This window comes from Lissotriton helveticus, chromosome 1_2, assembly GCF_964261635.1.
Source record: "Lissotriton helveticus chromosome 1_2, aLisHel1.1, whole genome shotgun sequence".
Taxonomy (NCBI): domain Eukaryota; kingdom Metazoa; phylum Chordata; class Amphibia; order Caudata; family Salamandridae; genus Lissotriton; species Lissotriton helveticus.
In genome coordinates, this window is record NC_136058.1 from 125,945,321 (window position 1) to 125,957,880 (window position 12,560).

General features: G+C 41.6%; 1 long non-coding RNA gene across 2 annotated transcripts in view; it reads left to right on the forward strand.

The window, feature by feature from the left end:
- The window catches only part of LOC144807786 (uncharacterized), a 205,961-nt gene that overhangs the window by 166,355 nt on the left and 27,046 nt on the right, over positions 1-12,560 (forward strand). The window contains exons 1-6 of one of the 2 annotated variants that reach the window (XR_013606445.1): positions 8,309-8,408; positions 8,906-9,004; positions 9,113-9,217; positions 9,328-9,407; positions 9,958-10,150; positions 12,169-12,235. This is a non-coding gene — a long non-coding RNA (uncharacterized LOC144807786). Of the gene's footprint in view, positions 1-8,308; positions 8,409-8,905; positions 9,005-9,112; positions 9,218-9,327; positions 9,408-9,957; positions 10,151-12,168; positions 12,236-12,560 lie in introns of those variants that run through there. The other variant, XR_013606444.1, reaches the window with a different exon arrangement.

The following is a 12,560-nucleotide window of genomic DNA, read 5'->3' on the forward strand; positions in this document are numbered from 1 at the left end:
TAGGTGTGGAGCTTGCGGCGTCAGGAGCGGCTTCTTGATGTGGTTCTGTGTCTCTGCGTATGGCGGCTATCGAGACTGAAGGTTCCCGGGGCCGGAGAGAGGTGGAGGCGGAGTTAGCTGCAGGACCGGAGCTGGGCTGCTGGGGTAGAGCGGCGTTCGAACTCGAAACAGGTCGGCGCGCTACCTCCAGAATTTGTTACCGTGGAGTTGGTGGGCGCGGAAGGGGAGTGGACACATCCTGTGAAGGTAGAAATTCGGAGAGTGTTAAAAAGCACGAAGGTGCTGTCCTCCCTTCTACAGTTGTTCAAGTTGAATTCAATAATCAAGTTGTGACAGTTTCCGCGGGAGCTTCAGGGTACACGCTGAGAAGTGCTGGGAAGGGGGGAGGCGAAAAGGCAGCAGTGAAATACAGTTGCCCACCTAGAGGTAAAGTTAAAAGCTCACTGGACCTTAATTTAATACAACTAGTTAAAAAAAAATAACTCTAAGCAGAGCGGTAAACTGGGGAAACAAAACATTCTGGAACGAAAGCTTAAGACTACCCCATCCCTTAATTCTTTCTTTAAAGTAGTTCCAAAGACTTTAATATTAAAAACTAATTCCACACAAACTAGCCAGAGCTTAAAAATTGTGGAGGAGGGGGAGCAGTGTACCGGTGCTGAGGCTATACAAGATTGGTCCATTCATTTGAGTCCAAATCGTTACCAGGCCCTTGACTTGGATATGGATGGGGGAGGACATGAGGTGCAAGACAAAGTAGAAATAGCTGACTCTGCAACACCTAGCTTAGTCCAGTCTGATCATCCGGGTTAACCCGTAGAAGTCGTGGCGAGCACTAGTATCCCTGATACAGTACATAAGCTTCTAGATGAAAATGATATTGAGTTGGACAATCCGGATTTGCCAGTTATTGCCCTTCTGAAAAAACTTGATCTCGACTTGCATAAAGGGTTTGAGATCTTTAAAATAAACCAGGAAAGTATTTGTGCCTCATGTAGTTTATTAGAGGCAAAATTTAATGCGTTAAGCTCTCGTACCGAGCTGTTAGAGGCTGAGGTTAAGGAGGTTCGTGAGAGTGCGGCAGAAAATCGTAAAGAGATTGAGGCAATTAAGTTTAGAGAGAGGGAACAAGAGGAGAGAGTTGAAAGGCTTGAAAATATGCAAAGGCGTAACAACTTAAAAATGTTGAAATTACCAGAAGGAAAAGAGGGGTCAGATTTAAAAAAATATGTGGTACACCTTTTAAAATCCGAATTAGATCTTTCGGAGAAGGGAAATGTAATTATGGCGGACATACAGAGGGTCCATCGTGACCCCTTCAGGTTTATTCCGAACCGCTCTAAACCGAGAAAATGCTTAATTAATTTTTTGACCTACAGCTTGAAAGAAAAAATCCTCTCAGTTGCTCTCAAAATGAATAATATAATGGTTGATGGGGTAAAAGTTCAAGTAAGATCAGATCTGTCACCAGCGACTGCTAATAGGCAGTGGGAGGTAGGTAAACGGATGGAGCCTCTTAGAAACTTGGGCGCCACGGTTCAACTTAAGTTTCCGGCTTTTTTGAAAATTATGTGGCGGTATAAGATGTATTCTTTTCAAGTGGTTGAGGAAGTGGACAGTTTTATTGAGCAATGTCAAGAGGCGAGTCTGTAACCTAGCTGATTGGAAAACTCGTTAGTCAGTTTTTAAGGAACAGTTCTCAGCCAGGCATGTATACATAATTCTTATTGTTGTTAGGTTTATAGTAGCACCACCACTGTAGGCACCCTACAGGCCGTGGCCATGGGTAAGATGGTTGGGTTTTCTAGGGTGGGGAGGGAAGTAGTAGGGCGAAGAAGGGAGGGGGTATGGGGCTGGGGTTGGGGTTGGGGGAGGGCAAGGGTTCGGTGAGGAAAAATAAAAAAAATCCTCAGAAGCTTCTGTGTCATCAGGTCGCTTGGAGCAGTTGGCTTTGGCTTTGGGATGGATGAGTGGGGATAGCTCAACGGAATTGAGATTCCTTTCATGGAATGTGAATGGCCTATGTGTAAAATCCAGGAGACAGTTAATAATAAAATATTTAGAAGATTCATCAGCCCATAATATAATTTTACAAGAGACACACTTAACTGTCACTGAGAGTAAGGACATTTTTGCATCTCAACGCTGGATTGCTCACTCATTTTACACGCCTCAGACTATAGTTACGAAAGGCGTGGCAGTTTTGATCAGGCAAGAAGTTAACATTATAGTACAGTCTAAAGTGGCAGACGTTAAAGGGAGATGGTTAATTTTGAAATTAAAGGTTGCAGGGGAAATGTTGATAATTATTGGTTACTATGGACCTAATCAGGATGACGAGGGGCCTCTAGATGCTCTAGCGAGTGAAGTATTAGGACTTTCGGGAAAAATTATTATGGCAGGAGACTTTAACACGGTATTGGATTATAAATTAGACCGTTCAGAGAAGTGTAGAGCATTGGTAAACTCTAAAATGTCCAGCAGAGTCAGGTCATTGATCACTCAATATGGGTTGTGTGATATTTGGAGGGTGAAGTCGGGTCAACAGCTAGGTTACACTTATTATAACAAAAAATACAATCACAGATCCCGGATAGATTACTTTTTACTTGATTCTAGACTAAAAGATCATGGGGCTCATTAGGATTGCGGTTTTTCTGCATCCTCCGGGCCGGCGGAAGCCACCGCTGGCCCGGAGGATGCGCAAAAACCGCAGCGGACCCACCAAAGACCCACCGCCACATTAGGATGGCTGGTGGGTCCTGGTTTCCGTCCGCAGCTTTTCCGCCGCGGTTGGCTTACAACCGCGGCGGAAAAGCTGTAATATGGTGACGGTGTCTCTCAGACACTGTCCACCATATTAGGATGCACAGAAAGAAATGCTTTTACACGGCGGATATTCCGCCGTGTAAAAGCATACGGTGCTTCACTGCGGGGCCCGTTGCGGGCCCCCTGGGTGAAGGGGGGGTGGGGGGTGCACATGGGGGGTACCTATGGTACCCCCCTGCATATGTATGCAGCAAGCGGCAGGCACCGCCCGGTGCCTGCTGCTTGCTGCATACATATGCAATGTATGCTTTTTTAACATTGCGGCGGGTGCAGCTTGAAGCTGCACCCGCCGCAATGGTAAATATCCAGGATGTCACCGCCAGGGTGGCGGTCACATCCTAATTTGCACGGAGGGACCGCCGCAGCCCATGCGGACGGTCCCTCCTACTCCTAATGAGCCCCTTAGTGTTGAAGGTGGAGCATGTGGGCTTTCATATTTCTGATCATTCAGCTATCTCATTGACTCTGAAAATAAGGAGTGGTGGTTCGGATTCAACGTGGAGGTTAGATCGAACGGTCCTTCTGAATCAGGAAAGCCTAAAAGTTGTAAAAGAAAATATGGAGATCTTTTTTGAGAAAAATATGGGTACGGCTAAGATAGAGATAGTGTGGGACACTTGTAAGGCTTTCTTGAGAGGGAGATTTGGGGCCCTTGGAGCGAAGAAGTGGAGAATGTACTACAGCAAGGTGTCAGTGCTAGAAGGAAAAATTTGTGCGTGTGAGGCTAATATTGTAAGCAATGGTGGACCCGCAACAGAGGAGCAGGTATTGGAAGATTTGGCGGCGTTGAAATTAGATCTTATGGCAGTATTGTCCCACAGAATTAAAGAAAAATGGGATGCCAGCCAATTGGCGCATTTTAGCTATGGGGAGGTATGTAGTAAACTTCTAGCGTGGAAAGCAAAAAAAGATCAAGTCCGTAACTATATTAGGGAAGTAAAAATTGTGGAGTCAGGTATAACCATTACAGATAGCAAAGGAATAGCAGATGCCTTTTTTGATTATTTTTCAAAAGTATATAGGGAAGACCTTGATCCAGAACCGTTAGCAATAACGGGCTGGTTACAGCTTATGGAGCCACTCCCAGTGGATTTGAAGCAGGTCTTAAACAATGAAATATCTCAACTGGAAGTCGAAAGGGCTTTTAAGGGGGGAAAGAGAGGTAAGGCTCCAGGGCCAGATGGCCTGCCGGCCGAAGTGTATAAATCTTTGATAGGTATTATTGCCCCCATTATGTCTCAACTTTTCAATAAAATATTTCAGGGAGAGGCTACATTGCCCTTTTCATGGAATGAGGCAACTATTATTTTAATACCAAAACCAGGGAAATCACTTAAATATATGGACTCTTACAGGCCAATATCGCTATTAAATTGCGATTACAAATTTTTTGCAAAAATTATGGCAGACAGGCCATTCCAAGATTGGTACATGAAGATCAAAAACGCTTTATAAAGGGCAGATTTTAGAAGGAGCTTACTTTTTCGCTTATTGGTGCAATAGATCTGGCTTCGGTTACAAATCTCCCTTGGCGGTAATAGCGCTTGACGCCGCCATGGGGTTTGACCAAGTAAATTGGTCTTTCTTAAAGGCCCTCTTAGAACACCTCAATTTAGGGAAAGGCTTTACTAATTCTTTGTTATCCCTGTATCAGTCACCCACTTCCCGAGTCTTAGTTAATGGGATTCTAACTCAGCCCGTTACAGTTATGCGTGGGACAAGGCAAGGGTGTCCTCTGTCTGCTTTGTTATTCGATTTGTATATAGAGCCCCTTGCCTGCAGGATTAGAAATGCAGAAAAGATCCCCCCATTTGTATTGAAGGGGTGGTCTAATAAAATAGGGCTGTATGCAGACGATATTATCATCTATACCCCAAATTTACACCAGTCAATCGAGGGTCTATTAGAACTGACCAAGGAGTTTGGGGCCGTTTCAGGCTATCAGATAAATGAAGACAAGACTGAGATTATGACTTGGAACCTAAATACGGAAGGGGTGGCCTACAAAACTGAGATGAGATATTTGAGGGTGAGGATTACACAGAATATTGGAGAGCTCACTAAAGTCAATTTTTCAAAGATAAAAAGGGAAATATCTGTTACTCTTCAAGAATGGGCACACCTCCCGCTTTCCCTGTTTGGTCGCACAAATTTGGTAAAGATGGTTATTTTGCCAAAATTGACTTTTTTGTTTGAAACAATTCCCCTGGCTTTGAAAAAGGCTTGGTTTAACAGGCTAGAGATTAGTTATTTTTTATGGGCTTCGAAAGGGTCTTGTTTGTCCTGGAAAAAATTAAGAAGAAAATTTGGTAAGGGGGGATTGGCGGCCCCTGACTTTCAGATCTATTCGTGGGCCTTCCAGTTAAAAAACTGCAGAATATTGTTGGGTACCCCGGCGGATTCATCTATTTGGAAACTGTTCAGTGCAATGCTTAAGAGCAGTAATTATAATGAACACGGCTTCTTGTATAAATTTGCTGATCCAAGGTTTTTTAAGAAGGTCAGGCTCAAGACTTTGCGAGATGCGGCGGAGCTTTGGTTCAAAATTAGGAGGCTATTAAAAATCCCATATTACAGTTACATGGCCTCGATTTTGGATGCTCCAGGGTCACCTGCACTGGCTACTCCATTAAGAGAAGCGGGTCTTAAGCATTGGGGTGAACTATTTCCAGGTGGTAAGTTGATCACCTGGGGGCAAGCTAAGTTGACTTGGGGTCGGAACTTTTCAAAATTTAAATATTTACAGCTTCAGAGTTGGGCAAGTAAAATCGACATTGCGGTCGGAATCGAGAATGAGTTTGAAGAAAAACTTTTTTCAGATGGTTCTTTTAAAAAGGAAGTAGCCCTTTGGTACTGGCTGATACTTGAGATGGAAGACGGCCCATTTCTACTTCCGGAGGTCCTGTGGGGTGAATGCTTGCCGGACATCGCTACGGGGTATCAATGGCAAGTAACTATGGCTATGTTATATAAAATAGTTAAATCTGCAAATTTAAGGCGGAATCATCTGTTTACGATTCACAGGGCATATTGGTCACCTCGCAGACTTTCAAAATTTAAGGCCGGCGGTGTTGTGGATTGCCCCAAATGCAAAAGCCCCAACGAGGATGATCTGCATATGTTCGTGCTTTGTCCGAATATCAGAGAATTTTGGGTGGCCGTAAGTAACAGTGTGTGTCACAAGTCTTAGACCAGAAGATTGAGGTAAGCCCTGAACTAATTATAACTGGAAGAAACGATTTTCAAAGGAAAGGCAATGACGATAAAGCTACATTTATTTTCTATGCTATTTTGTTGGCCCGGTGGGAGATCTGTAAGTTATGGGTTTCGCCAGTTTCTCCTACAGTTTTGGACTGGTTACGATCCATGAGACACATTGCTAAATTGGACAACTTGGATCAGACAAAGAGAATACGTAGATTTTGGTTACTTTTTTGTCACATTTTGGGTGAGGGAGTAGATTCAGGTTGGGTTTGGTTAGTTTAAAAAATAAACAAAAAGTAAAAGTCCAATGATTAATGCCTTCGCCTATCTCACTGGCGGTTTTCACCTATCCAGGAGGTAACCAGATAAGGTGGCTGCGTTCTAGAAGAAGACTCTTTAGTGCCTGGCTGGTACAGGTAAGGAATATGTCATAAAAAGGGTCGCTTCACTCGAAGTAGCGTTGCACAGGCCTTTTCCTCTAAAGCTGGTATATGAGATAAAAAGCCCATGGGCGGTTTCAGTATAGTTATGGGTGGCAAGAAGGCTAATGAGGATACAAGAAAAAAAAAGAAATCATATGTGAGGGACTCAGCAAATATAATCTCCTTGGTCGAGGGCACCAGCTTCAACGAACATAATCAGTGGCTGGTGACCCTCGACTTACCCTCGACATAGAAGCACTCTACACCAACATCCCCCAGGATGATACGATTAGAGTGGTGAGTGAACTATTGACACCAGAGGTGGTGAGAGGTGCTAATACACATTTTATCATCGAATGCATAACTCTTGTACTTAAGAACAATATGTTTCTGTTCAAAGAAGATCTCTATCTACAATGAAAAGGCACGAGCAAGGGGGCCACCTGTGTGCCAAGCCTGGCATGTTTGTATGTGGGTAGTTTTGAGGATAAACATATTCACAATGAGGCGGCGCCATTTTATGAAAACATCTTGATGTGGCGCCGCTTCATTGATGATATTTTCTTTATCTGGGCTGGAGAAGAGAATGTACTTCTCGAATTCTTGGAGTGGCTAAACCTGGGGGATACCAACCTCAAGCTTACAGCCCAATATGAAAATGAGGTGGTTAATTTTCTAGATATTTCGATCAAGAACACTGGTGGCATCCTTGCCCTGGAGCTTTACACCAAACCCACGAACAAGAACCCACTCTTGCACCACAGGAGTTACCATCCTCGAGGACAAAGGGACAATATTCCTTTTGGTAATTTCTCAGCTTGCGGAGAAATTGCACCTCCCTGGAAGATTTTTATAAGCATGCAGAAAACCTTAAAAGCAAACTTCTGGATCGTGGCTATCCAAACAAACTCATAAAACAGTCCTTCAAACGGGCTCAGTTCTATAACCGTGAAAGCATGCTTGAAGGTAATCACCAAGAAGTAAAGAAAAAAGAAGATACTAATAAGAATAGGTTAGTGTTTGTGACACAATTCTCAAGCATTAGTAATAAAGTGAAGAATGCGGTCAATGCGAACTGGAGCATCCTTAACGAAGGTGAAGATATTAAACTTCCCAAACCCCTGTTCGTGTTCAAGAGGAATGACAACATTAGAAAGAACCTAGTGCATACATATAGAAATGACAGACCCCAAATGCAGCTTACACTGAATGCCCTCTTGTTGAACACTACAGGTCAGTTAAGCACAAATTCACGGAATTTGAGTGGTACATAATTGAAAAAATCACAGGTAATGCAAGAGGTGGCAATATGGAAATGAAAAGAAAGAATTGTGAACAATCGTACATTTCCTGCCTTAATACCATTGAAAAGGGACTAAACTAGATGAGGCGTGTAGGATAGTCCATACCATTATCTCTTCTTATTAATTTAAGCAATATGCTGTAGAGCAATGTGTTGGGTCCATCTGTTATGGTGGGTATACCCAATCTTCCTTGCTCTTTCATTAGCAGTTAGCAACACACAAAATCGCGCTGGAGATTGTCCAGCAATCAGTAGTTTTCAATTACTGCGTAGTTGATCTGCTGTTATTTTTACACTGATGTGGAGGTGTGAATTGCATAGCTTGCGGAGCATTTACCTTTCCTAAAAAATTTTAAATTACAAAATTAAAAAGGAATCACCAACATACTGATGAAACCCAGGGTGGTGCCGGTAGGTGGTGTTCAATATGACCGTTTGTACTAGGAGCGCTGTTAATATTCCATTCTAAGATGGCGCCCATTTTGTGTGTATGCGCCGGTGAGACCCGAGTACCCTGTTTGCTTTTTTTGACTACGGGCGCACAGCGTGGCGTATTTAAAAGGGCCGGGTACGTTGAATGATTGTTTGTTCACCGGCAAAGATACGCGGTATATGGAAGGCTTCTCTACAGCGCTTCTGGAGCTTGCACAGTAAGCAGAAACAAGGGACGTATGCTGTTTACTAGTGGGACACCTTCACTTGGTCTCATGGACGGCTAAATATCAGATGGGTGTTGTAGCCTTACCGAGACCGCGATAGCTGCCATGCATTGAGTCCTGTGCTTAAGTATGGGAGTAGCCATATCGCTGGGCATCAATTTAAGATGGCACAAGTATATTAATATATAAATTCCAGTAATTGTTGAAGGGTTTTGTTTAGTTAAGGGGTGCGTACTAGTCGGGCCGACATTTTAGACCCCGAATAGATACCTCCAACTCTGATACAGGGTAGGCTTAAGTAACCGAATTAGAGTGAGGGAGATGGACTCACAATATAAGGTGTAAAACTTGAGTGTAGCAGTATTCAGCAAAGCTCCCTTTTAAAAATAAGTGAATCCTAATTATGGGGACTGAAGTAGAACTGAAGTAGAAGACATGATACATATGAATAGCTATACAATAGTTCGGTCTCTTTATGTTCTCTATAGAGCCCAGCGTTTTCATTTTATAAGAGGGGTGTCTACAACAAGCTAGTCCCTGAACCATAGAGACGCGGCTGACAAGCCCAATAGCGCCACAAAAATAAGGTGAGTAGACAACTTGTCTAAATAGGCACAATCGAGTGGGGTAAGGTTGTGAGCAGATAAAGATAACTGAAGTGTGCACTTATTTAGTTTGTGCATTTATTCTTGTAGATGCGTGACTAATCAACCGGAAAAACAGAAGAAGGACGTCTTTATTGATTCTGGGTCCAGAGGTGTCATTGAACACAAAGGAAATTGACCCCCTTTTATACTGAGGTGAGGACAACATATAGGGGCTAACCCGATGCTCCCACTGTACTATTATTTTAATGTATCCTTTGACTCATGAAGCATAACATCAAGGGTGGTTTGTGTGTGTTTTATAGGCACTCGCACTTTTAAAGTACAGTTTACCTCGAGGCATCAGATCTTCCTGATCTCAGCATATGACAGGAGTTATACTAAGGTACATATCTTTTATTCAGTAGTATTATAAGAGAGTGGAGAGCTATGTGTCTGTCGAATAACAGGTCCCACTGTGCTATTTTTATATATACATACACCAGGGGTGGGGGTCTTTAATTTTATTGGTCACCTTGACCTGGCGTTAAGAGAAATGGTTGTTTCCATAATAGTATATAATGAACAACCATGGGTGATGAGTGAGAAGCTGGATGTGGTGTTGTGGAGTGATGCCATCATTTAGTGGGTAGAGGAACACCTCTATAGGATATATATGGAATTATGATGTAACCGTTGTTCTAAACAATGAGCACCTGTAGATATGCAGTTTGGTGACTCTATATCATCCCATTTTGAACTCAAAATGTGGTAAATGAGATATGCAGCCTTGTGATACTATATGATGCCATTCTTGGGTTTAATATGTGCTATAGATGATAAGTAGGTGTACTTTTTCAAAAATTTTAGATAAGGCTATCTGTACCGAATAAGCATAACTTTTTAAAGCTGTTATATGCTGGGATTTTAATTGTGTTATATTTATGTTTTGTTAGATACGCTTTTTGTACTTAAGGAAGGAACAATACATTTTCAAGTCCTGAAGAAGGTGGCATTATCATGTTGGTCCCACCGAAACGCGTCAACGCTTAACTTTTCCGTTAAATTCGAATTGGGACATGTTACACAGAGGCTTGATACTATTGCTCCATGCCTTGTTCACATCTATTTCAAATTAACTCTGTAAAGGTACAGTTGTTTTTGCCTCCTTTATGATCCTTCCATGCTATTTTTAAGGTTTTGTATATTCTAGATTTGCTTTCTATAGGATATATGCTTTAAGGTATCGATTTGTATCTCAAAATTACATTGAAATCAGTGTAATGTATTTACAATGCACTTTTATTATTGAATGTCTTGACATTGTGATTTCTATTTGTATGTTTCATTAAATGCATATTTTTTTTAATTATTGTTTTTTAGTAGTATTTTTGGAGGTGTTCCACGTATAAAATTAATTTGTGGATTGGCATTGTGAGTGTATAGAATAAACGGAAGTTGATGAGTCCAAAGGGAAACTTTTTTATTTACAACAAAAAGAGAATACCAAGATTACAATCATCAAAAGGAAAAAAACATATCAAAAATACATATCTTAAAGGTAAAGGGATAAAACAGTAATATTAAGATAAAAAACTGTTAAGTGCAATCTAATCTATATGTAAATAAAAATGAGCAGAGTACATGTCTAACATTCGTCCATTTTATATTTGAAGCAAAACTAAAAAGGAGGAAAGGAAGGGAAAGGAATGGAACAGAAAAAGATAAAAAGAAAGGAGAGGTAAAAGATAGACGTATAGAAATGAGGGTAAAGTTTAGTTAGAAGAGGAAAAAGTGCTAAAGGGTAACCAGAGTAAATCAGATTTAATTTCCTCGGATAACGATGAAGAACAAACGGCGCATATTCTATGCTCATCACAAATAAGATTCCACCAACACCGCGGCGGAAAAGCTGTAACATGTCTGGCGGTGTCTATCACACCGCGCGGTGCCTGCTGCTTCGTGCATGCAAATGCACTGCTTTCATTTTTAACATTGCGGCGGGTGCTGCTTCAAGCAGCACCTGCCGCAATGTTAAAAATACAGGATGTGACCGCCAGGGTGGCGGTCACTTCCTAATTTGCACGGAGGGACCGCCGCTGCCCCTGCGGACGGTCCCTCCTACTCTGGAGTGGCGGACGGGCGCGCCATCCTAATCGACCCCATAGTTCCTAGAAAAACATTTTGAATTGATAATGGAATATGACATTGAAGTATCTTTGAACATTTAGACCAAATAGATTTCCAAAAGTTAAAATAATTAGTGCAATAGCATATTAAAGGAAACAATGTGCCATTAGAGGAAACACATGACCAGCATAAAGGTGAAGAAGAAGGACGGATTGTATGAATAAGAGAAGGTATATGAATGACTCGGTTGTATAGGAAAAATAAGGATTGAGTAATATTGGCAGCTTTGGAGGTAGTGAGAATTATGTGCCATAATGTATCCCATTGTTGAACCGAGAGGGACATATACAGAGGTATTGTTCCCATGCTATTTCAACTGAGGATTTAAGTTTGCTGGAAACAGGAGTGGATAAACGTTTATATATGAAATATGCTTTAGGATTGGAATTGAAAGCAATATTTTATAGAGATGTCGTGGGAATAAACAGTGTAGAGTCAGCAGGAAAGCTCTTGGTTAATAAAAAATATTGAAGTACTTGTGATAATTGAGAATGTTGGTATAAGAAAAAAGAAGGTAAACAATAACTTTCTTGTATTGTAGTGAAGGGGAGAACAGAATTTTGGGAGACTAATTGATGAACATATAGTATACCCTTTTCCTTTAAATGTTTAAATTAGAATGATTTATGATGAAACTTAATTAATTTATTAAATCAAATAGAGGAGGCTTAGAAAGCGTGATAAAAATTAGAGCCAAGGGTAAACAGTGAATGTAATAGAAGCTGGGAATATTTTAAAACAGGATGCAGGGAAATAAAAGAGCAGTTAGTCTTAAAAATAATATCATATGAGAAAATTCATGTAATAGAGAACGTTCAAAATGAATCCAGCTGGGTATAGGAGAATCTTGAGGTAACGCATTTAAATGAGGGCGCTTGTCGACCTCGAGGTAAGCACATTTAAATGAGGGCGCTTCTCGACGCTGTTAATAATTGATTCGTTTAGGTATATCTAATCAGTCGGCTCTTTCCCCACAGAACTTGACACATAAAGATTCTGCCTTCTGCACACTCCAAAGGAGAGCCCGGCTGGGTCTACATGGAGGTGAGTTCATTGGATGATATTTGGTCTTAATTAATAAATAATACCATGAATCCAAACCTGACAAACACTTTTTAATCAATAGGCTGCCACACCTCCCTACCCCCCTCTACCAGTCCTGATGAAGACCCGCGCTGACGCTTCAAGAGTGCGACATTAGGGTTGAAACGTCGACATTACATATCAGTGGACCAGAGTTTCTAAGGACTCTGTATTTAAAACTGACTAATGTAGTATACAGAATACTCTGAATAATTGTAAATATTGGTCACGCCCCCCCTTTCCCTAAACCCCTCCTGCCACATGACATTTACACTGTATGGCACAA